Here is a 26,776-nt window from a genome sequence, read left to right on the forward strand (position 1 = left end):
TTCCTCATGCAATGAGCATAAAAACAGTAACCACATAATGAGTTAAAGGAGCTAATCCTCACCCAAGGATATGTTTATTAATTTGAGAGAGAGAGGAAGACAGAGAGAGAAAGAGAGTACCATCAATGTGACAGAGAAACATTCATGTGAGAGAAAAACTTTGATCAGTTTCCTCCCATAAGCATGCCCAATGTGGATTAAATGCACAACCTTCTGGTGTACCAGATAATGCTCCAACAAACTGAGCCACCCAGCCAGAGCAGGACACAGAAAGCTCTTGTCACATTATCAATATTCCACATGAGTTACTTTTTCTATGGTTGTCACCACCATGGTTGCTGTTGTCACATTTATATGAACTTGAGTCTTAGAACACCAGCACTTCTTCATATGGTACCATTTCTTCATATGACCACGTGGCTTGAACCCTAATAAATGTATGAGTCAAAACTTTCCTCTAATATCAATTAATCAAGTCAAAACAATCTTGCAGCTATGAAATGTGTTTTGGAGACAACTCTTGATCAACCAAAGCACTAATATGTTTCCATGGGGACTACAGAGGAATGGCAGAGTATTGGGACACATTCTCATTGTACTCTGTCACCTACTTAAAATTGCTATTTATTGAAAAGTTTCATTAGATGCCCCCACAAAATATAATATGATTTATTCACACATATTACCATAAAATAGCAGTATTGCTTTTTATGTTAAGTATATTTTATTGATTATGCTACTACAGTTGTCCCAACATTTTTATGCCCTTTACCCCTCCTCTACACCACACTCCCCACCCTCCAGCATTCTCCCTTCCCATAGTTCATGTCCATGGGTTGTACATAAAGTCCTTTGGCTTCTCTGTTTCCTATACTATTCTTAACCTCCCCCTGTGTATTTTATGCCTACCAGTTATGCTTCTTATTTCCTGCACCTTCCCCCAAATTCTCTCAATCCCCCCCCCCACTAATAACTCTCCATGTGATCTCTATTTCTGTGATCCTGTTCCTGTTCTAGTTGTTTGCTTGGTTTTTATTTTTTAGGTTCAGTTGTTGGTAGTTGTGGGTTTGTTTTCATTTTACTGTTCATAGTTTTTGATCTTCTTCTGCTTCTTAGATAAGTTCCTTTAACATTTCATATAATAAGGGCTTGGTGATGATGAACTTCTTTAACTTGACCTTATCTTGGAAGCATTTTATCTGCCTTTCCATTCTAAATGAAAGCTTTTCTGGATAGAGTAATCCTGGATGTAGGTCCTTGCCTTTCATGACTTTGAATACTTGTTTCCAGCCCCTTCTTGCCAGCAAGGTTTCTTATGAGAAATCAGCTGATGGTCTTATGGGAAATCCTTTGTAGGTAACTGTCCCCTTGTCTCTTTTTGCTTTTAAGATTTTCTCCTTATCTTTAATCTTGGGTAATGTGATTGTGATATGCCTTGGTGTGTGCTTCCTTCTTTGGAACTCTCTGAGCTTCCTGGGATTTCTGGAAGTCTATTTCCTTTGCCAGATTGGGGAAGTTCTTTGTGTTGCCACCCTTCAAGGCCAGGTTCATAGTATTCATGTAGATGGAAAAATATTCATGCTGCAAGCACATCTATGTGCATGTCTCATGTCATGGCCCTCTCTCCCCAACATGGCACCCATCATGGTACCTCTTCCCTTGCCTGTCTCTCAACATCATTGCCCCAGCAGGGAGTCCCTACCTGTTTACATACTAGAGGGGAACAAAGTTGGCAAGATGTTAGAAATTATATAACATAATATAATTCTGTGCATGTGAGCCCACTTAATGTTATGAGAACAGTTTATCAGACTCAGTGTCAAGACTATGAGAACACTAGTTATCAGGCCCCTCCAAGGTTATGGGAAAACAGCTCCCCTTAGCCACCCAGACATCTGGGTTAGGAGGCCACACTGCCTCTACTTACCCTACATTCTTCTTCATTATTTGTTCAAATAAGTTTTCCATTTCTTGCTCTGCCTCTTCTCCTTCTGGCACCCCTATGATTTGGATTTGGGAATGTTTAAAGTTGTCCTGGAGATTCCTAAGCCTCTCCTTAGTTTTGTTTTTTTTTGTTGTTGTTGTTGTTGTTTCTTCATTCTGTTCCAGGTAGATGTTTATTTCTTCTTTTTGTTCCAAGTCATTGATTTGAATCCTGGTTTCCTTCCCTTCACTGTTGGTTCCTTGTATATTTTGCTTTATTTCACTTTGCATAACCTTCATTTCTTCCTTTATTTTGTGACCGAGCTCAATCAATTCTGTGAGCATCCTGATTCCCAGTGTTTTGAACTCTGCCTTGGATAGGTTGTCTATCACTTCATCACTTAGCTCTTTTCCTGGAGTTTTGATCTATTCTTTCATTTGGGCCATATTCCTTTGTCTAGATGCACCAGTCTGGATGAATGTTTCTTTAACTCCTTGATTGTCAGAGTTCCACACAGTTTGCTATTCTGGCAGCTCTGGCAGGTTGTTTATTGTTTATAAACTGGATGTTATCCTTCTCTTAGTTGTGTGAGGAAGCAAAGCATTTCTACCTACACGTCCATGTTGGCTGGAACTCCACAATATTGCTTTTTAAAAAGAAAGTTCTTACAGCTGTCCTCGGTACCAGAGGCCAGAGAGGCTGGAGGTTGTCCAGGGCAAGTTTCCCCTGGGGCTCCCCAGTGGTGGAGATGGTGCTTGGCCTGCAAGCCTGGATGCTTGCCCCTCACACTGGATGGTGGACAAAGGCACTGTCCCTGGCAGCACAGGAGAGATCAGCCTGTGTGGCCTGTGTGAGGGTGTGAGAGGAGGTGGCCAGAGCTGGATAATGGAGGGAAAGTAGCGCATCTGACCTGGGGCCAGACCTACTCTGCCAGGGTTTATAAGAATAAAGGATATTATTTATGAGGAAATGAAGGTGAATAACTCATCTCTACTTCTTCTAGCCCCTTTTTTCATAAAAGAGACCAAATTAAAATTTACATGCTTGAAGTTTGCATCATCATGCTTCCAGCAACAGGATTTTTAAGTCCTGTGATCGATATGAATCATAGGAACTTCTTAAGTCACAAACAAATGAGACAGGGTCATGGAAAATATGACTTCTATACTGGTCTGGGATTGACTATGAGCTCCAGCATTTTCACTGGAGGGCGTGTCATTTTGAAAAAGAAAAAAGAAACTCTTCTTGCCAGGAAAGGCTTCATGAGAGCAGGTCAAGGTGGCCAGGTATATCTTCAAGAAGGGTTGTGGTGGGCTGGCCTCCTCTCAATGGGAGCCAGTGAGGTGGTCAACTTCATTTCATATTCCTTTGCATCAGCTACACTTCATTAGGAGCCCTCAGCATCCTAATAAATTCCTTTCTTTCTTCATACTTTCTAAATGAGAGACTTAATCTTTATAGGAAAATTAGATGTTTGTTAAGTACTCTAAGATCCATAGCTATACACCAAAAAGAGGAGATCAAGACTTGAAATGTCTCAGCAGCTCAGGGATCCAGGTTTTATGGTCTTTGCTACATTGTGGTCATTGTGTCCTTGATATTAATCTTCATGGTGGGACTCCCCCTGGATGGATGAACATTCTTGTATACAGATGATCTGCTCTGTGATTAGAGCACTCTCTGTCTCCTGTGTGAAAGGCCTGGCACTGCTATCAAGGGGCCGTTTACTGGGAAGCCTGTGCTGCAGCACCTCCTGACCTGGGACCTGCTGTTCAGCCTCAGCGTCTGTGTGAGGATGCAGGTCAATTACATGAACAGGGCCCTGGACATATTCAACATGTCCCCCTGGACTCCCATCTACTACATCTTTTTCACACTAGTCCTGATTTATTCTGCTATTCTTTTTAAAGAGTGGCAGGACATGCCTATTGATGATGTCATTCATACTGTGAGTAGTTTCTATACAATCATTGTGGGAATACTCTTTTTGCATGCCTTTAAAGACATCAGCTTTAGTCTAGTAAGTCCTCCTGTGTTGTTTTAAAGAGATGAAAAAGCAGTGAATGGCAATCTTGCTAATATGTATGAAGTTCTTAAGAATAATGAAGAAAGTTTAACCTGTGGAGATGAACATCACACTGGGGGAAATATCTCCCAGAGAAATGAAAACCTTACAGCTTTTTAAGAAAAATGTAATCAAAAGGTTAAACTATAATTGTTATAAAGTGAATTTGAGTATCAGAATGTGTCTGAAAAAGTATTCTTAAATAATGTTCTCTAGAGACAATCTATGCTAAGGTTTCACTGATTCAGACCAAGAAGTTACTTTTCTTATATTTAAATGATGGTAGCTCACTAAAATGACATCAGTACCTGACCAATTTTTTTAACATTGTATTATTTTAACGGTATTTAAAATTCTCTTTCACCAAAATCTAAATTTACTAATGATAGTTTTAAGTCTAGAAAAATGCTTTATTTTTTTCATTGGTGATGAAAGTCTAAAGTGTACATTTCTCATCCCTATTCACATCAATTAAAACAACCATATTAAGACAAATACCATATGATCTCACCTTTAATAGGAACCTAAACAACAAAACAAACAAGCAAGCAAGATATAACCAAAGACACTGAAATAGAGAACAGGCTGAAAGGGACCAGAGGGGAGAGAGGAGGGAATTTCAGGGGAAAAGGGGAGGGATTCACAGGAAAGAGTATGGAAGACACGTGGACAAAAACTAACAGGGGTGGAAGGTGGGAAGCACAGGGAGTGGGGAGGGGGGGTGGCAGCGGGGCCGCAGTGGCTGGGATGGGAGTAAAAGACGGAAAACTTTACTTGAACAATAATTTTAAAAAAACATTTTGATTAAAAAAACATATTGAGGCTTTTTGAACTAAAAAAAAAAGAACAAAATCATCTCAATATATTATCCTGTGACTTACCCACCAAAATGACTGCTGTTTGATAAGTTATTTTAATTTTAAAATGTAAAAGAAAATTCTAAATTACTAAAGGCAACTCATTTACAAAGCAAAAGGGAAGGAAATCACCCCACAGAATACTGCTGGCCTGTGGGTATGACTTGTCCCCAGCACATTTGAGGGCCTTCCTAGATGGCACCTTGTTGTTGTTTTTTTTTCTTTTTTTCAGTTTATTATTTATTTATTTATTTTCCCAAATTTTTTATTTAATTATTTTTCAAGTACAGTTTTCTGTCTATTACTCCCATCCCATCCCACCCCCCGTGCTCCCCCTCTCCCTCCCATTTCCACCCTTCTCAGTTGTTGTCCAGGTATCCTTTATATATGTTCCTCTAAATCACTCACCTATTTCCCCTGAAATTCCCTCCCCTCTCCCCTCTGGTCACTGTCAGCCTGTTCTCTATTTCAGTGTCTTTGGTTATATTTTGCTTGCTTGTTTGTTTTGTTGTTTAGCTTCCTGTTAAAGGTGAGATCATATAGTATTTGTCCTTCAACACTTGGCTTATTTCACTCAGCATAATAGATGGCACCTTGTTAAACCAGCACATCCTGCATCTGTGTCAGCTGCTATCCTTCACTTACTCTTATCCCTTAATACTCAGAAACTTAATGACCATTTCACATCAGCTCTCATACTTCCCAGTACATTTTCATAATGAGTTATATTGTCATTTAGATTTTCTAAGAACTCTGGGAAATAAAATCAAAAGACTGAGGGAATTTTTAAAATTTAGTTTGTGTTATAATAAAAAGACAAATTTAAACAAAAAAGAAAATAAAGTAAAAAAGAGAAAGTGGAATCCAATGAACACATTCCCAGATTAAAAAGATTAAAACAGGAAATTGCCAGTAGTGACCAAATCACGTGGAGTTGTAAAGGTTTGGGGTTTGTATGCTTTATTTTTTTTCACTATAAAAAAGTCACATGGGTCAGATGTCTGTGAAATTCATAGAGAAGGGAATCCACATGGCTCCTCAGCACAGTTTCCACAGAGGCTGCTGGGGTGGAATTGTTGTGTTGACTCAGTGCACCATTAATCATAAAAATCAAAACTGACTCATCAGACAAAGGGCCAAGGCCTCCCAGAAGGCCTGTGCCATGCCCTTTTAACTCTGCCATCCACATCACACTACTGTGGCCTCTGGTATCAGAACAACACAACAGGACTAAAATCACATCTTTCCCAGGCACAGGCATCACTTTAGCTGTTCCCTGCCCACATTTCAATGACCCACTTTCTGTTGGGGTAAGATGAAAGCCCCATTACACAACACCACAGATGTTTATTTCCCTGGTGAATGTTTGCTCAAAATAGTGTCCCTTATTGAAACGAGGCTGGCATGGATGCTGACACTCTACCGCCAGAGATAAGCTCAGCACCAGGAGTACGCCAGACACGTGTCAGCCTCTAGGGCCCTCAGGTGTTTACCAAGCTCTCTTCATCCATGACCCGTGCTGTGATGCAGGCAAAGCAAACCAGGTATTTGTGTTCTCTGCCCTTTAGAGCTTATCCCAGATATGCTCACATGTGCAGTCAATTATCAATTCTGGTTTTAGAGAGAAAATGGGGCATAGGTGCTGAGTATCCTTGTGATGCCAGTACACCCTACTCCACCCCCTGCTTCCTGGACCTCTCTGCTCCCCACCCTCTTCCCACCTAGTTATCTCCAGGAGGACTGTTGAGACTGAGTTCCAATTTGTTACAACTCAGACAAACATGCAAAAGATAAATCATGCATTTGAGTAAATCCACTTAAGAGCATATTTTTTGTGCTGCTACATGTTAGGTATTAATGTTGTTGAGTTATGGGCATCAGAGTGAACAAAGAGCTGTCACTGTTGCTCCAAAGTGTACTAGAATAGGTGTGAGAGGGAGTCTCAGAGCACAGAGGAATTAGAAAAGGGGGACGCATGGGTGTGGGAAAAAAGACAGAGCTGGAACTGAGACCCTGAGGGTGGCAAGTGCAGCCACGTGCAGGCCATGGCAGCTCCTGAGGAGGGCAAGCAGTGTCCAATCCAGGGCAGGAGCTCAGAATAAGTGTACATGGAGTTGGAGATCAACCTAAAAGAGCATCCAGGGCCAGAGCACAGTGGGGCTCAGATGCCTCCCAAGAAGTGTAGACTTGATCCTAAAGACAGTAGATGTTTTTTCATCAGGACAATGATCACATTTTCATTATAGAAAATCTCCTAGGGCTGAAGAGCAAGCTACAGATGTGCAAGAACAGAAGAGGAAGACCGAACAGAAGGCACAGGTGTCCTCCTGAGGAGCAACACAAAGGTTGGAATTGAGATGGAGACATGGAGGCTGAATTCTTAAGAAATTTATATGAGCTCCTGGAGACCAGCTGCATATGGAGTGAGCATTACATTGAGCACTGGGCATTTAAAGATGACTAAACAATGTTTAAGCAAGAGGTGACCACATCCACATCACTATTTTACTGCTTTAAGGAGATTCTGAGCATGGTGTGTGAGAGGGAGGAAGAAATGGCTTAAAAATGTCAGTGCACACTCCCAGTGTTGCCCACACAGAGCAAATACAAACATTGTCCTCTGCTCTGCAGCTGCCACTGCTCCTTCCAGCACCTGGTTTGTCACCCTGCCCCATATAGGGTCCCTTCCAACTAGGCTTGCTCTGGCTGCCCAAAAGCTCAACGTCTACCTTCCCATCCATATCCTTATCCTGGACCTAAGAGCCAGAAGGTCCGGAGCCTGATCCTCCACCTGCCTCTCCTACAGCTCCTCATTTCAGTCCCTGTTATATCCTGCATGAATGACTTCTGCCACCAGTCCACATATATAGGACCCCAAACAACTGAGACTCCAGATGCTAACCCCTACTCATACCAGGCATGTGGAGTCCCTGTGCTCTGCTGAAGTGTGCAGCCCTAGTTGTTGGTACAGCTGGAGTAGAGCCTAATGGTCAGGTCCATTTCCTCAAGCAACACCTACTGTGTGCTAGTTGTCACATCAGCAAACTGTGTACAGGATGCACAGAGGGGCATTGGACCATCTGGATGGCTGGACCAAGGACACCACACAGGATTGTGCAATTTGTGGCAGCAAAGGCACCAGTGAACAGAGGAGACCAGCATGGTACAGACATCAACTCACAGGCATCAGGTACATTTTAATTGCTGACATGTAATTCTCAGTGGTTATACATTCAGGAACTTTCACGAGTAGTTTGAAATCAGTAGTCACGATGAGAATGTTTACACCATGGAATTTGGCAAGTTCTGCACACCACGTGTCCCTACCTCTCACTTCATCTCCCTCCATGACAACAGTGGGAACAGTGGGAAGCACAACAACCCCACCCCCTTCTCCTCTCCTCTTGTCCTGGGGTCCAGCAGGGACAGCATAGGACAAGGACATCAGCTCAAACAACAATGTAGGTTGGCAGAATCTGTGCTAAACCCGGGATAAGATTCGGAGCTTGGTGCTGTGAAGTGCAGAGGATTGGGATGCGGGGGCTTCTTCTAGCTTTCTTCCCCTCTACTGTCAACCATAGAAGTCACTATGGATGGCGAATAAGACATGGCTACAAGGGCAGGGCTGCTTCATCACAGCCCACAAGGAAATGCGGAGAGGTAGAAAAGAGAATGAGCCCTCAGCCTCTGTGCCTCTGTAAAGTCTAAACAATATAACATCTGGAGCATCACAACCACCACCACAAAGGTAGTTCTGATGAGAAAAGCAGAAGTAAGTCACAGAAGGCTCTTTTGTCTCTTCCCTTCCTCTTCTCTGAAAATACGAGTTATTTTTAGCCAACGATGAGTCTGGACTTCTGAAAGTTCCTTAATCAAAAGCTCCCAAACCATCTCAAACATCAGAATCTTCTGGGAAAGCCTTTAAAACATAGTCAAAGTCACCCTGAGGGAGGACACTATGGCAAGCCAGGACTGTATCTAGTCAGGAAGTACCCGGAGGACCTCACCTCTGACCCCATGCACCAGGCTCAGGCAAAATTAACCAGACCACTCAAGGGGGTCCTAGATGGAGATGATTCCTTTATTTAGAGGTGCGTTGTTTTTTTTTTAAATCTGGGACTCAGGATATCTTTGCAATAAACAACTGCGTGCCTCCACACAAAGTTATGTAAACCAATAACAGACTCCAATAATGCTGTTTTTAAAAGGCTTTAAATAACTTTTTTAATGTAAAATAACCTGCTGGAGCAGATGTAATTCACTTTATGAGCCAGCTGAACCAATAGTGCCCTGGGAGCCACACTGAGCCATGAAACGGAGCTATGTTACCTGCTACAACATGGATGAGTAGACCCATAGGGTCCACACAGTCCTGACCAACAGGATGGTGTTCATGTGTTTTCCTTCATGCTTGTACTTTGGGATGGCAGCTGGAATTGCCCTAATAGAATTCTCTGTGTCCTTAATCAAGTCCAGTTTGCGGGCCCTAAGAAAAAAAACCTACTAAGAATGGCTTATGGCGGCTAACTGGGCTCAAATTTTTTCTTAAAAAAATAGATCCTGACAGCCATTTCTACACAGAGGCCTCTCATGCAACCTGCACTTCAGGGAGAAACCTTCGCTGAACTGTGGTACCTGCACTGTATTCCTGCCATCTGAGCCAGCCCTCATAAAGGAGTTCCAGGAATCCTGTTTCAACCAATAGGATTGAGGCTTTCTCAATCCAACTGAGCTCCAACCAACCAGAGTGGTTCTATTCTGACCAACCAGGACAGTGCCTTTTGGACCAAACTGAGAATTTGGAATCTCCATTTGCATGAAGACAGACCAATCAGGGACCAGAGGCAAGTACTTCTATGTATATAAGCCTTTTACCATTTGGCTTGAGGAGTGCACTTTCCACCAAAGACTGAAGACTGCATTCCCTAACTGAGCTGAAACACTTGAAGATGTCTCACCAGAACAGAGTGGAGCAGACTAGAACTGAGCAGAGCAGACCAGCAAGGAACAGAGCAGAGCAGTCTAGCTGGAGAGGAATGACCTCACAGCAGTGCTGTTTTCACAACCATGCTGTATCACAGCTGAGCTGTTTTCCCTGGCTGATAGCTTGATTGGTTAGAGCATCGTCCTGATATGCCAAGGTTGTGAATTCCATCTCCAGTCAGGACACATGCAAGATTCAATCAATGAATGAATCAGGGGAACAATAAATCAATGTCTCTCTCCCTCTCTCTCCCCCAAATCTATTTTTCCAGAAAAACAATTTAGCCATTTTACACTGAATAAAGTTTCTTTCTTTACCGCACCTCAAATTGGGGGTTCCTATTGTCATTAAATGGTGCCAAAAAACATCAGTCGAAAGTTTCATGCAGCAAAAAAAATCTTTGGTCCTTCTCCCCCTAGGTGAACCTGGAAATAAATTCAGCTGATGCATTTTCCTTGGTAAGTTAATGTTTCAGGCTTCACAATGGTGACCTCAAATCCACACTGCTATTAATAGCAGCTTAGCCAATGCCGCGAGCTTGATAGCCCACTTACTGCCTTTTAATTAAAACTCCAAGTTGGTGTTTTTGTTTTCAAGGGAAGGATGTCGTGCATCAAGGTCACCCAGTCCAGGCACTGCAGGGAAGGACGCCTGGCTGCACATTCACATGCCAGCAGCTCCTGGGAAGGCAGCACACTGCAGCAGAAAGCATTTCTACAACTTTCAGAATGTATTCTGGTTATAAATAGCCTCTATAGCAGGATGTATTCCAACAAGGAAGACTGGAGCAAAACTAGGTTATGGACTGGCAGATGCCAGCCTTCCATGGGCAAGAGAGCACCACGGGCTGGGCTTCTTCAGCTATATTTAGCATTCACATTAATGTACTGTGAACAATGCTCTTTTTTAAAAGCCACACCTATCAGAGAAGGAAACATTACTAAAATTTATGAATCAGTTACTGCAAGAAATCCTGGGCACAGTCACTGTGATAAATACCTGCTTAAGCCCCCTGCCTATCCCCACCTTATGTTTCTTATTAACATAGGGGGTCCATTACTGAGCATGACTCCTTCCCAGAGGAGAAACCATCTGCACAAAGAAGTCAGGCACTCTGGGCCCCGTCCAACCTGACAAGCCATTCTTAGGTTTACAGTGATGGAATAGCCCTCTCAGCAAACAGCCTCCTCAGGTTTCCAGGGGAAACCTCAATTTTTTATTTTGTTCTTTTTCATAGCAGAATTATTAAATATACAAGCAAATGAGATTTCACATTTACTCCTTGGCAAAATTTCCCATATAAGTAATGGCACCAGTAGGAGAAAATTATCCATTGGACTAGGGTCAGAAATTAGGATCCATCAGTTGTTTGGGACACTCTCATTTTGAAAATAAAAATAAATGGACATCTCCAATAAGGAGAGTAAGCCAGCCTACTTGCTGTGAGAAGAAGTTCTTGGGTCTCACATCAGGCAGTTTGGCCAGGCACTGTGTCTTCTGGGAAGGAGGACTGACTATCTTTACACTAGACAGTCCTGGGTCCTACTATGACTACTGGGTCTGCAGTAGACACACAATGACTTGGACATGAGTAACCCCAATTCTAGTTCAATTGCTGACCGAGTGGTCTTAAGCAAAAATCTTCCAGCTCTCAAACTGTGTTGCTCAGGTGTCAAACACAGGTAATCAGAACATCTGCCAGGAGGTGTTCTGAAGGTAAAAGTAGGACATGCTGGTCAGGGCACTAACTCTGAAATCTTGCACATAGTAAGTGCTCAAGCAATGTTAGGAATTATTATGCTAAACACTGATGATTCCCCAAAGGAGGAAAAACAATAGAAATAGGGCAAATTGGACTGACTTCTGAACTCTGCCTTACTCCTCACGGATACAGGGTGCAGCGTGGATAGAAGTGCAGAGTTATCCTGCTTATTGCCACTGAGACAACCATTCACTCATTCTAATATGAACTGAGTGCCTCCTAAGCTTTAAGTATTTTACGAGCAGTGTAGTGGAAGCTTATAGTGAAATAAATCCAGTCTATGACTGATCATATTCCTATGTATCATTCCCACTTTTCATGGTTATAATGTGGGTGTTATTCATGGACCATAGTTTTCAGACATGGTAGTGTAATTGGGACAAAGCAAAGGTATTTCATGTGTTAAATAATATGAACAGAATCAAAACATTTTTTACCTTAAAAATTAGTTCCTTTTAACTATTTCAGGTCATACTTAGAACAAGACATAGCAATTGAACAAAACAGTGCTGAAAAGTAGTGAGGAGGTCCTTTGCTGATGGTCTGCAGGATTGTGGCCTAATCTCCTGAACTCAGAAGAACAGAGGACCCATGTTTCCCAAGCTCCTATAGGATGGTGGAATTGGTTTGCATGTAAAAAGAACAGGGAAGGTGGAGGCCCCTGCCACTCCTAACTCTTCATCTGTGTTTTTGTGTGAAACACTTTGAGCAAATTGTATAATCTCTGCAAGCTTCAGTTTGTTTATCTGTAAAAACTTTGAGAAATAAGAACTAAAGTTAAGGTTTCTGTGGTAATTAAATGAGTAACATATTTAAAGAAGCTGGCACTTAATCAATGTGGAATACCAAAGTGCTTCCCACCCATCCCCTCCTGCTGGATAAAAGTCTGCTGCCCCCCTGCTGGTTCCCATTAGATGAGTGAGAAATTAAAGCACAGACAATCACAGGTAAGCCTGCCTCCTCTGCACCACAATATTTTCAGACCAATGAGCTCAGATTATTGGGAATAACAAAGTGGTGTTTGAATCTGACTTCTGCCCTCACCATCTAACTGAAATTCTACACAACCCCCTAATATTCACAGCAAATGGCCTTTGGCCATGATTTGTTCTCCTCTCTTTTCTGCAGCATTTGACAAGCTGATTTCCAGTTTGAAATACTTTTTCTCCTTTTATTTCCATACTAGGATGCGGCTCTGGCTTTCTCTTGCCTCCCTGATGCTTCCCCTCCAAGTCTATGTCACGGGCTCAACTTGTCCTTCTGTTTCATGAATATGGAACACTCAACATTCCTAGACCTCTTCTGTTTTCTTTGTATTCTCCCCCTTCAACAGTCTGATTCATTTCAATGTCATCAACTCTGTCTTCTAAAATCATGGCTCCCAAGTCTGTATCTGTGGCCCTGACATCTTTTCCAAACTCTGGAATGGGGTTCAACACCCAAATACCTACAGGGGCTGAGCAGGTAGAGGTAATAAGGAGGAGTGGTGACTGTGACAAAGTGGAAAGCACATATTTCACTCTCAAATCTAGCCAACTGTTACCTTGCAAGAAAGAGAGTCCAGTTATTCCAAAACTTACAATTTTTCTAAAGTCAAATATGCAAATTTTTATAAGCAATTCATTAACAACTAATTAAATTTTTAAATTGTCCCATTTGTAGCAAACAAAATGCACCCGAAGCCCAACTATTGCCTGGGAGCAACTAATTTACCATATTATTCTTGACCCACAAGTCCAACTACTCATTTTAAGCCTCAAAACTCACCATCATCTTCCCTAAATCAGCTCCTCTTACTGGCAATTCAAATATTGCCAAACCTGTTCTCCCAAAAACCCAGGTTTAAAATTTTCACATCATTTCCAACATTTTCTTCACTTTTCTTTCAATGGACTGGCTCTGCTATGTCATCTGTGCAAAGCATCTCAGATCTATCTACATCCCGCTTTCTATTCCCACTGTCACCATTAATTCTCAACCACAAAGCTACAGTCAACCTACTGGTCTCCCCAAGTTAATCCATCTACATACTACTGATTGATTCATCTCTCTAAGATCCTCCTTTCACATAACTTCTTTCTCAAAGCTTCACAGCTTCCTATAAGCTCCGAAGTTTAGTGTGTCCTTCTCAACCTGTCATTCTAGGTCCCACACAAACTAGAGCAGATACCACCAGGTGTCTTTTAACACCCATTCTTTTTTCCTTCTGTGATTTGCTGGAATGTGGACATCTAGCCTAACTTGTACATTTCTCAGGATCCAGTGCAGCTGAATAGTCCAGGGTGTGACCATGTGACTAAGTCCAGCCAATGGAATGAATATAAGCTCTAGCAGTAGTTGCTAAGATTCTACTTAAGAGACAGAGCCCACACACTCTTTCCCTACTCCCTCCTTCTTTATCTTGTTGTCCATCCCAATGTGTAGAAAATGATGGTATGATGTTGGACTATCAATTAAAGGCCCACATTGTGGAGTAACAAGAGAGAAGGAACATGAGTTCCTGACACAGGGGTTCTACAGCAACCCTGAGGACCACTGGACTATGCATATTATATCTTGTTTAAGCTATTGTTACCTTTAATTTTCTGCCACTCTTAGCCAAACATAATCTTCATTAATACATATCCCATTTACTATAACTCTTCCCAAGCCCCTAACCATACCCACCATTTAAAGTACGAGTTATTCCCCACCATTTAAACGATGAGTTATTCCCACACATCTACCTCCCAACTTTTCACACTTCCCCCGGATGAATTTGCTCTAGTTGAAATTCTATCACTCTCTCTAGACCCATCTCAATTCTCATATTTCATCTCCATAAAATCTTTCTTTATCACCCAAACAGCACACCCCTCTAAATCTCATCAGTATTTCATTTATTCCTCATATATTTATCATAGCACACGTACGTGCCACACACATGTATACAACATGGGTGTATAAATACATGTGTGTACATGTGCATGTGCACATATGTGCATGCACACACAGTGCCAGCCTTATGCCCCAACACTTCTGACCCTACACATACTGAACAGAGTGGGCCCATGATACAACCTATTTGATTGAATTGAGGGGAAAAAAACACCACAAGAGAAGACCAAATGGCTGAGGAGTGTGGGAAGGATGGGGACAGAGTGCTTTTGTGGAAAGGTTCTATACATCTGAACTGAACTGTTGTTTGAGGCACCAGCTGGCACATCCATCTCTATGTCACTTCTTAGAAAAATGTCATCCCCAAACCTAGGGACCAAGCAATTACATCAAATCACTACACTTTGTCTGTATCTTCCCCTTTGCCCTGTTCCTTTCCAACCAACACCTGGTCAAGGACAGCCTTGCCATTACCCATGTGGCCAATGGTCTATTTTACTTTATACTTTATCAGAATTATATTTTACAACTTATGACTTGGACATAGCCTCTATAGCACCTATGTGCCACAGACTCTTTTAGAGTTTCTTTTGGAACCTGTCTCTGAATGACAATAAGAATAGCTTGGCTTGGCAGAGAGTCCAGGTTAGGATTACATGACATATGGCCCTGTTGGATGCAAACCACACTGTCAGATTACCAAGGAGCCCTGTCCTTGTGCCTGTGAGCTGAGTGTATACTTGAGCACCCCCATTACCTGCTCACCAGAGACCTCTGACAAAAGATGACATTTGAATATAAATGGCAAAGAAAGGAGTTGGGAGAGAAGATAGAAATATTCCCTCTCTTCAGGTGCCAGGCCACTCTGAGACGGAGTAGGGAGTCAGCTGCTCACTTCCAAATGAACCTACTTGCTTTCTCCAGAGTGGCATATGTTCTTTTGGGCACCACAGAGCTCTTCAGTTGGATGGGCAGAAGGTTTGCATCATCTCTAAAAAAACAGCTTTCTTACCTCGGCCTCTGCCCTGCAAAATGCATGTCTTAGATTTCCTAAGCACAATTCAGTTCTGAGGATGACCAAAGACAGGAAGAACGAGGAGCAGTCTACATCCCAGGCTAGATACAAGAGATTTCTGCACAGGGAGAACAGGGGTGAACAGGAAGGAAGGGATAGGGGACAGGAAGGAGAGAATGGTGAGCACTTGGGCTCCATAAGTTAAAAACAAACCTCCCGCAAGACACCACATGTTGTTTGGCGGTTCCCCCTCTGATGCTAGCCATTGAGTCCATTGTCATCACAGACACAAAGAGCAATCTTCAAGGCACTTTCAAAGGGACTATTTGGGCCCAAACCTTAGGTTGGACCTTGACTTTGTTGTTTTTTAACTGGTCTTTTGGTTTTAGTTTTTTTAATTTTTCTTTTGTGTTACTTTTAATTTATTCTTTATTATTATTAACTTATCATTTCATCTTTCACTTATTTTGTGTGTGCAGAGGCAAGAAGCAACTACTTAAACCATCAGGCACTATATAATGGTGCCTCTAAAATGTCTTAGACTGACAGGGAAGGGATCAGTCAGCAAACATTTTCTGCAAAGGTCCAGAGAGCAAATGTGCTTGGACTTTGCCATCCATGTGGTCTCTATCACAACCACTTGCTGTAGTTGTTGTAGTGTAAAAGTAGTCATAGACAATATATAAACAAATGAGCATCTCTGGTCCCAATAAAACTTTATTTACAAAAACAGTTAATAAGCAGATTTGACCTGTGGGCTGTCATATGCCAACTACCAACTTAGATACAGAGCTGATGCAACATGGAGAACCCCAGAAGGGAGAAAGTAAAGAAACTCATCTCATCAGCCATTCAACCAGGGACACATTCCTGTTTCTGACCTTTTAAGACTTATGGAACCTCTTAGCTCAAATTTGAGTCTCTAGTAACTATATTTTTTGTCTTCATTAATCACCCAGAACCCTACTAATCAGACCACAGACTGACACTTTTTCATTCTCACCTGTTACTAGCACTATCCTAACACATGTACTAGTATTCATCTCTACCCAAAGCTAAACTATGTGTCTTATTTCTGGACAAAGTACTAATGGTAGCATAAAAGGACACAGCTATAAAATGTATCAGCAGTGTCAAAAAAGAAGTCACAAAAGCGACATGTGAGCTGGATCTTTGCTAGGCAAAAATGGAAAAAAGTACACTCCAAGTAGAGGAAAGAAATTACTAAATAGAAAACTTGCATGCTAAGATTTTAATTTTAGAAAGGGAAATGGCTATATAGTGGAAGACTAGAAGAGGGTGAGACCAAAGACAAAAACAAGACAATGTATTACAAGAAGCAAATTATGATGAAGAACTCAGTAAAGGGAGAGGTGATAGAGCTGGTGTTATAAACTCTATGTTTGTTTCCTCCCAATATTCAGATGTTAAAATGTTGCCCCCCCCAATGTGATGGTATTAGAAGGCTCTTCAGGAGGTAATAGGTTATGAGAGTGGAGCCCTCATAAATTAGATTAGTGCCCTTATAAGAAGAGGCACTAGAGTATAATCCTAAGAATCCGGAAACACCAATTCAAAAGAATCTATGTACCCCAATGTTCATAGCAGCACAATTTACACTATCCAAGTGCTGGAAGAAACCTAAATGCCCACCACTAATGAGTGGATAAAAAACTGTGGTACATTCACATAATGGAATACTACACAACAGGAAGAAGGAGCTCCTACTCTTTACCACAGCAGGGATGGAACTGGAGAACATTATGCTAAGTGAAATAAGCTACACAATGAAAGACAAATACCATATGATCTCACCTATAAGTAGAATCTAATGAACAAAACAAATAAGCAAGCAAAATATAACCCAAAACACCGAAATAAAGAACAAACTGACAGTAACCAGAGGGGCAGAGGGAGAGGGGTAATGGGGGAAAATAGGGAAAGGTCCATCAGGGAACACATGTAAAGGACCCATGGACAAAGCCAAAGGGAGTAGGTTTGAGGGTGGGAGGCAGGGATGGGTGGGGACGGGGGCATGGTGGCGGAAAATGGAGACAACTGTACTTGAACAACAATTAAAAAAAAGAGGCACTAAAGAGCTTGCTTCCTCTCTGCTCTCTCCACCCTCTCTGCCACGTGAGAATATGCCATGTGAGAGGATGGGTATCTGCAAACCAGGTAGAGGATTCTCACAGACACCCATCTGCCAGCACCTTGATCTGGGATTTCCCAGCCTCCAAAACTGTAAGAAATAAGTGTTTGTTGTTCAAGCACTTCAGTTCATGGTGTTTTGTTATAGCAACACAAACTAAGACAGTTGGAAATCATCAAATACGAACACTTTCTACCCTAATAACAAATGAATTGAGTGATTAGTTGCATAGCAACAGTGAGAAAAGAATAAGAATTAGTTAGGGTTTAGAAGGGGTAGTCATAGGGTTTAGTAGCATTTGGGTTACAGTTAAGATTAGGGTTTGTCCCAGGATGCAGGCTATCACTGATTTACTTTCACTGATTTACTTCCCATTTGAAAGTGTAATTCAAAAGATTCTCATAACTCATTATAATAACTCACCAATTCTAACACATTATTTTTCACATTTTACACATCTAGTTTTTACACATTTATTTTTCATAACTGTAAATTTAAGAAGTGTCTTAAAGATGTCTGTGTGTCTTATTTTAATTGGCAGTATATTTATTCATAGCAATGACAATACATAAGGGTAGATTTTCTGATCAATAGCATCTAACATTTTATGAACATGGTGAATGCATTCAAAACACAATAGGAAATCAAGTAATTTGTATTAGCTCAGAGGAAGCAAAACCATTGTGTGTGTTGTTAATAAGATTTTAAAATCTTGTATCTTAAGGAAGCTTTTAGAGACAATGAAGTGCTTTCTTGAAGAAAAGCTAATTAAACTCACTCGGGTGTTTAGTGCAGTGTCTCTGGGAGGACATCAAAGGATTGGTAGTGTTTCAGCAGTTGCACATAACACAGAAAAAATAAAGAATAAAAGTTCAAGAGTTATTAAAAAGGGTAAGAAATAAAACAAAATATAGGAGAGAATATACGACAGCAAGAGATGTAGAAGTTTAGTTCAGAAACTTAGCAAGCAGGTAAATTCAGTAAACAAAATACCTATTTTTAAAACAACCTGTAACTCATCACCAACCTACTCTATGATTTGAGTTTATTCAAATAGGTATTTTGTTGTTCAAACCAGATTATGTGAGTTGTGTAATAAACAAAGTATCACGTGAACACGTTAATTGCCTGAGTCTGCAGGAGGGCTAGAAACCCTGAAATGGGCCAAAGTACAAGAAATTAACATCTCTCCAAGAAGGAGTTCTGATTTTCTGTATCCTGGTCACACTTCTAGATGACATAGCCACCTCCTAATGGGATCCCCAACTCTGCTTGTCCGCTCCAACCAATGCTTCATATCCGCCACATGGGTTTTTCTCAAGTACAATTTTCACATCACTCTCCTTTTCCAAAACCCCTGATGGTCTCTAGTGCAGGGATGTCAAACTCATTTTTACCAGAGGCCACATTAGCCGGGCAGTTACCTTCAAAGGACTGAATGTAATTTCAGCTCCTTAACAGTTAAGGAGTAGTTACATTTACACAGTCCTAAAATTATTTTGGCCCTTTGTAGGCAAGAGCAAGGCTGATGTGGCCCCTGGTGAAAATCAGTTTGACACCCCTGCTCTAGTGCCTCACAACTATTGTCCAAACAATTCTGCCTGACTTGTAAGGACCCTGATTGTGTTAACATAACTGACCCTAGTTTCCACTGTTCCTTTCCTTACCTCTTCTGTTACCAAAAGCTCATTTCAGGCCGCCCTCTGTAAGTTTCTCTAAGATATTTTTCTCCCAAACTGAAACTCTCCTTTTAAAACTCCTGCCCACCAAATTCCTCTCCTTCATAAAGGTTTCCCCAGCTGAAGTCAGCAGGCCAGTCAAGGTGCCTGCCACACCCAGAACTCCCCTGGGACAGAAACCTCAAGGGGCTCCTTCTGCATAGGTGAACGTGTTCCAGATCCTTTGGCTAAAGCAAATTGGATTAGTGGGAACTCCTAATCTAGGTCTAACAGTCAATAATCTGGCCAGTGATCAATGAGTTTGCCAGGTGCAAAAGCTCTGCTTAAATAAGGATGCTGAAGTGTAGTCAGACCAATAGGATTATCTCTCTCTCTCTCTCTCTCTCTGTCTTGGAAATGTGATCAGGAGAGAGAGAGAGAATGAATTTATAGCAGCAGGGGTCTAAACCTCTGTGAGTGGTCATTATGTTAACAGTATAGCCTTAGAGAAGAAGCCAGAATTACTGCTGCTGCCTTGTTTCTGGAGCAGCCTTGGATCCAGTACAACCTCAGAAGTCTAGTTTCAATGGTACAAGTCTCATTCAATTTCTGTTTTCCCTGAAAAACCTGTCTTTTCTGAAAATTTTGTGCACTCTAAGCAACTGCCTGAAATTTCTGCCTCCCACATGTACCCACACAATGCTTGTAAGAATCTTAATAAGTTTTAAATCTATAAAACAAAAGAAACTAACAGGGATCCCCATCAGTTCCTGTTCCCTAAACATCTGCAGCAATTTAGCACTTATACAGAATGTCTTCTCAAGGACACTATTGTTGCATAAGATTTAATTTTCTTCTCAACAGACCATATACTTCCTTAGGGCAGGGCTCATGGCTCATGTTTTTTCCCCCTCTCTCTCTCATGTCCTGTATGACCTTAAATATATTATTTAACCTCTCCAAGCATCAATATTCTCATTTTTCAAAATTAGCATAATAATAGTACCTACTTTAAAGGTTAATTGTGAAGAATAAATGAGAATGTGTCTGTTAAGTGCTTGGTATAGTTCCTGGCACACTATTGTTCAGAAAGTGCTACTGTAGATAGCTATGGTCGTAGTGTTAAGGCTGGTGAGGATGGTGATGGTGGTGATGTTTGTTGATGGTTGTAATTGTAGTTATGGTGGTTATAGTAATTACCATGATGGTGGTGATTATAGTGGTGATAGTAATGATTGTGATTGTGGTGGTGATGGTGATTATGTGATGATGTTGGTTGTGCATAGTATATAGCCTACAGTTCTGAACACATAGCAATTTAGGAGTTTTCACTTATATGTAGGTCATTTGGCAAACTATATACTACATGAATTAAAAAGAATAAGAGGCTCCAAGATGGTGGCAGAGTAGGTGGAAGCCACACTGACCTCCTCTCAAGACCAAAGTGGAATTACAACTAAATAATAGAAAAATTATCCTGAATAACCAACTGAAGACTAGCTGGAGAGAAGCCTTATGAACAAGGACCTAGCTCAGTGGATTGAGTGCAGACATGCAAACCAAAACAAGGATTTATGAAAGAGATCATATCAACTCACTGAGACTAGTAGAAAGTGTGGTGATGTGAGAGGGCTGGCTGGACTTTCACAGGATGCAACTGAAGATTTGAAGGGATACATCAGTGGCCAGGGGAAGGGGAAGATCCCACTGAGAAGTGTAGGATCTAAACGCCAATCTGTTTAGAGTACCAGAATGAGGAAAGATACCCAAAGAACATCCAGCTGTGAAAAAAAACATGGTTTCTCTCTGTGAGGGGGAGATGGCTAGAGATGCAGAGAGCCACTTAAGTGCCAGCACACAAAATGTCATTAGTAGCCACAAATGAGCTCTAGCAGAGGGAGGGCAAAGAAGACTCTCCAAAGCCACATGAGGAGAGTCTGGAGTTGGTGGCTTTGGAAAGAGACCTGAAGGGTCAGCACCAGGATCCTCATGCTGAGTCATTCCCCTATACAGAAGAGGCCATCTGCCCCAAGCAGAGAATTCCCCTGGATGCAGGATCAGCCTGCAGGGAAGGAATAGTCCCACTCACCAGAATCCTTCTTATACCACCATTTGGAGGTTATCCTGGGCTGCTAAGGAGTACAACTGGAGGCGATTTCATTGTTAAATCTAACTGCAGGCAAAGGCAGGTATCTGGAAGATTTGAAAGTGACCTTCTCCAGGACCAGTGCTGGTTAAAGCCAGCCTTGAACACAACTTGGTTCTTTCTGCACACATCCAGAACCAGCAGAGGGAGTCACAAGCTATGGATTACTGATATCTCCAAACAGGCTGCCCAAGGCCAGTCACAGGCACTGTCTGACTTAGAACTGCACCAGAGTCTTTGAAGATCTACCAAATACATAGGAACAAACACAAAGAAGCAGACAAAATGGGAAGACAAAGAAATCAGTGTGAAATGAAAGAACAAGACAATTCCCCAGAAGAAGAGTAAATAAAATGAAGACAAGGAATTTATCAGATGTACAGTTTAGAGTAATGATTACAAAGGTGTTCAACATCGTGAAAAAAGAAATAGAAACCATAAAAAAGAAGAATCAGAAATAAAAATGCACTATCTGAAATGAATAATACCCTGGAAGGAATAAACAGCAGGTTAGATAAAGCGTAGGATCAAATAAGTGATTTGAAAGACAAGGTAGAAAAAACACATGAGCAGAGTAGCAAAATAAAAAAATCCTTTTAAAAAATAAGAAGACTTTAAGAAAACTTTGGAACAACATAAAGCACAACAACATCTGCATCATGGAAATACCAGAAGGATTCAGGCCAAGATAGAGGTATAGGTAGACACACTGCCTCTTCACACAACCAAATGAAGGACAACAACACATTTAAAAATAAAAAATAAGCAGGACTGCCTCAAAGTCAAACTGTATGGAAGTCAAACAACCAAAAAGTTCAAGAAGAAATATTCATCCAGACTGGTAGGAGGAGCAGAGATGGGAAGCCAGGGTGGAGAGGATGCACAGCAAAGTGGTGGCTGGCAGACTGGGTGGTCCCACATTCACATACAGATAAACCAGGAGGAACAAATGGCAACCAAGACAGACTGTACAACCCAGGGTTCAAGCATGGGGAAATAGAGCCTCAAAACTTCTGGCTATGAAAACCTGTAGTGGTTACAGCAGAGGGAGAAACTTAGAGCATCACAAGAGAGTCCATTGGAGGGACCCACAGGGTCCTAGAACATACACAAACCCGCCAACCTGGGAGCCAATAATGGGAAAGTGACCGAAAGGAGGGCAAGAGCCAAGCAAGCAGAATTGTTCTTTCTCTGACTCCTCCCCCATATATAGCACCACAACACAGAGAAGGGAGCACCCCCTGCCAGCTGCCCCACCCAGTGAATACCTAAGGCTCTACCCCTTGCAATATAACAGGTACACCTGAGACAAAGAAATATGATCCCAATGAAAGAATAGATTAAAAGTCCAAATAAGGAGGTAAGCAACAAGGAGATAGTTAACCTATCAGATGCAGAGTTCAAAATACTAGTAATCAGAATGCTCACAAAAATGACTGAGTGCAGATGAAAATTAAAGGAAGGAGTGAAGGCTATACAAAGTGAAATAAACAAAAATACACAGAAAACCAACAATTAAGGGAAGGAAGCTGGGACTCAAATCTACAATTCTAAAGAGAAGGAAGAAATAAACAATTCAAAAGAAACAGAATGAAGAAAGAAGAATTTTTAAAAATGAAGAAAGGCTTAGGAATGTCTGGGATAACTTCAGACATTCCAACATGTGAATCATAGGGATACCAGAAGAAGTAGGGGAAGAGCAAGGAATTGAAAATTTATTCAAAAAAAAAAACAATGAAGGAAAATTTCTCCAATCTGGTGAAGGAAATAAACACACCAGCCCAGGAACCTCGGAATCCCAAAGCAGTTGGACCCAAGAAGGAACACACTAAGATATATCATAATTAAATTGCCCACAATTAAAGACAAGGAGAGAATCTTAAAAGCAGAAAGAGAAAAGAAGTTTTACTTACAAAGGAGTTCCCATATGATACCAGCTGATTTTTCAAAAGAAACCTTGCAGGCAAGAAGGAGCTGGAAATAAGTATTCCAAAATAGGAATACTTATGAAAGGCAAGGACCTATATCAAAGGCCCTACTCTATCCAGCAAAGCTATCATTTAGAATGAAAGGGCAGATAAAGTGCTTCCCAGATAAGGTCAAGTTAAATAAGTTCATTATCATGAAGCCCTTATTATATGAAATATTCAAGGGACTTATCAAAGATAAGCAAGAAGATCAAAAATACAAACAGCAAAATGAAAACATACAACTATCAATAACTGAACCTAAAAAAACTGAAATAAGCAAATAACTAGAACAAGAACAGATTCACAGAAATAGAGATCACATGGAAGGTTATCAACAGTGAAGTGGAGAGGGGAGAATGGGGAAAAATGTACAGGGAATAAGAAGCATAAATGGTAGGTAGAAAATAGACAGGGGAAGGCAAGAATAGTATGGGAGATGGAGAAGCCAAAGAACTTACATGTATGACCCATAGACATGAACTAAGTTGGGGGAATGATGGTCGAGGGGGTATAGGGCAGAGGGGAATAGAGGGGAAAAAAAACAGGACAACTATAATAGCATAATCAACTTTAAAAAAGGAAAAGCGAGGACCTATAACCAAGGCTACTTTACCCAAAAAAGGCATCATTTAAAACTGAAGAGAAATAAAGAGCTTCCCAGAAAAGAAAAAGCTAAAGGAGCTTGTTACCTCTAAATCAGTACTGCAATAAAAGTTAAAGGGCTTGCTTTAAAAATAAAAAGAAAAAAACAGAGAAAATATTTAAAATAAAATGGCAATAAATGCACATTAATGAAAAATAACTTCAAATGTAAATGGCTTAAATGCTACACTAAAGAGATACAAGGTAGCTGAATAGGCACGAAAACAAGACCTATATATATATATATATATATATATATATATATATATNGTGTGTATATATATATATATATATATATATATATACACACACACACACACATATATATGCTGCCTCCAAGAGACCCACCTCAAATGAAAGACACACACAGACTAAAAGTAATGGGATGGAGAAAGAACTTCATATTAATGGAAAGGGAAGAAAAGCCTGGTTAGCAATACTTAAATCTGACAAAATACACTTTAAAACCAAGGCTATAGTAAGAGACAAAAAAGAGTACTACCTATTAATAAAGGGAACGGTCCAACAAGAGGATACAACCCTAATAAACATTTAAGCACCCAACACAGGAGCACCTAAACATGTAAAACAAATACTGATGGACATAAAGGGAGAGATCAACAGAAATACAGTCATTGTAGGGGATTTTAACACCCTATTTACTACAATGAATAGATCTTTCAGATAGAAAAATCAATGGAGACAGGCCTCAAACGACACCCCAGATCAAATGGATTTAATTCATATCTTCAGAGCATTTCACCCCAAAGTAACAGAATATATATTCTTTTCAGGAGCATATAGGTTGTTTTCTAAAACTGACATGTTAGGACACAATAAACTTAGAAAGACTGAAGTAATAACAAGTACTTTCTCTGACACTAATGCTATGAAACTAAAAATCAATTCCAAGATGAAAAATACACAAAGCTATGGAAGCTAAATAATATGTTATTAAACAATGAGTGGATCAACAATGAGAACAAACAAAAGCCCCGAAGACACCTTAAAACAAATGAAAATGAGAACACAACAACCCAAAATCTGTGGGACAGTTGGAAAGTAATGGTAAGAGGGAAATTAAGAACAATACAGGATACTTCAAGAAAACAAGAATAAGTCCAAATAAACAATCTAACTTTACATTTAAAGAAACTTAAAAAACCACAACCTACAAAGCTCAAGGTGAATAGAAGGAAGGAAATAATAAAAATTGGAGCAGAATTAAATAAAATAGAATTTAAAGAAACAATAGGAAATGTCATGAAACCAATGGCTGGTTCTTTGAAAACATAAAGAAGTTTGACAAACCTATAACCAGTCTCATCAAGAAAAAAAGGGACCCAAATAAATAATATCAGAATTGAAAGAGGAGAAATAACAACTGATACCAAAGAAAAACAAAGGATTGTACAAAAATATTATGAACAATGTATGCCAACAAATTGGACAAACTGGACAAAATGTATACATTTCTAGAAATAAACCATCTTCCAAAACTAAATCAGGAAGAATTAGGGAATCTGAATAGACAGATTATACCTAGTAGAATTGGAGTGATAAAAAAAGTCTCAATTAAAAAAAATCCCAATTTCCAAACAGCATTTATTGAAGAGGGTATTTTTACTCCATTTCATGCTTCTGCTCACTTTATTGAATATTAATTGACCATAGAGACATGGGTTTATTTCTGGACTCTCTATTCTATTCCATTGATCTATTTGTCTGTTCTCATGCCAGTACCAGACTGTTTTAATTACAGTGGCTTAGTAATGTAGTTTGATGCCAGGTATTATACCTCCTACTTTGTTCTTCTTTCTCAAAATTGCAGCAGATATTCAAGGTTCTTTATGGTTCCATATAAATGGATCTGGAGATCATTATGCTAAGAGAAATAATCCAACCAGTGAAAGACAAATACCATATGATCTCACCTGTAAGTGGAAGCTAATAAAAAAAAACAAATAAGCAAGCAAAATATAATCAGTGACATTGAAATAAAGAACAAACTGACAATAACCAGAGAGGAGTAGCAAGGGGATAATGGCAGGAGAAGGGGGAAGGGTTGTCAGGAACATGTATAAAGAACACATGAACAAAGTCAAAGGGAGGTAGAATCAAGGGTGGGAGGTGGGGATGGGTGGAACAGGTAGAAGTGGTGGGGGAAATAGAGACAGCTGTACTTGAACAACAATAAAAACATTTTTTAAAATACCAGTACTGGATGACCTCATAGGTGAATTTTATCAGACATTTGACAAGAATTAACACATCCCCTCCACAAAGCATTCCAAAAAATCGAAAAGGAGGGAAGACTCCCTGGCTCATTTTATGAGGCCAGCATTATCTTAATTCCAAACCAGATAAAGACACTACAAAGAAAAAATACATAGGCCAATATCCCTAATGAAGATAAATGCTAAAATCTTTAACAAAATATTAGCATACCAAATAGAACTGATAAGTGAACTCACTAAAGTACCAAAATACAAAATCAATACTCAAAAACCAGTTGCATTTCTGCCAATAATGACTATCAGGAAGGAAAAGTAAGAAAACAATCAAATTCCTCATTGCTTAAAAAATGAATAAAGTACCTAGGAATAAATCTAACTAGGAATGTAAAAGACCTGAACTTAGAAAAATATAACACAATGAAGAAAGAAATTGAACAAAATACAAATAAGTGGAAACACATACCATGTTTGCGGATAGAACAAAGTA

The 26,776-nt window shown here is 40.4% G+C and overlaps 1 pseudogene; it reads left to right on the top strand.

Annotated features, from left to right (window-relative positions):
- Positions 1-3,057: 3,057 nt before the first annotated feature.
- LOC118980563 (magnesium transporter NIPA2-like) lies at positions 3,058-4,109 on the top strand (annotated as a pseudogene).
- The last annotated feature ends 22,667 nt before the right edge of the window (positions 4,110-26,776 follow it).

The sequence above is a fragment of the Sturnira hondurensis genome, unplaced genomic scaffold (assembly GCF_014824575.4).
Source record: "Sturnira hondurensis isolate 20B ecotype Veracruz unplaced genomic scaffold, ASM1482457v3 Scaffold0022910, whole genome shotgun sequence".
Classification (NCBI taxonomy): domain Eukaryota; kingdom Metazoa; phylum Chordata; class Mammalia; order Chiroptera; family Phyllostomidae; genus Sturnira; species Sturnira hondurensis.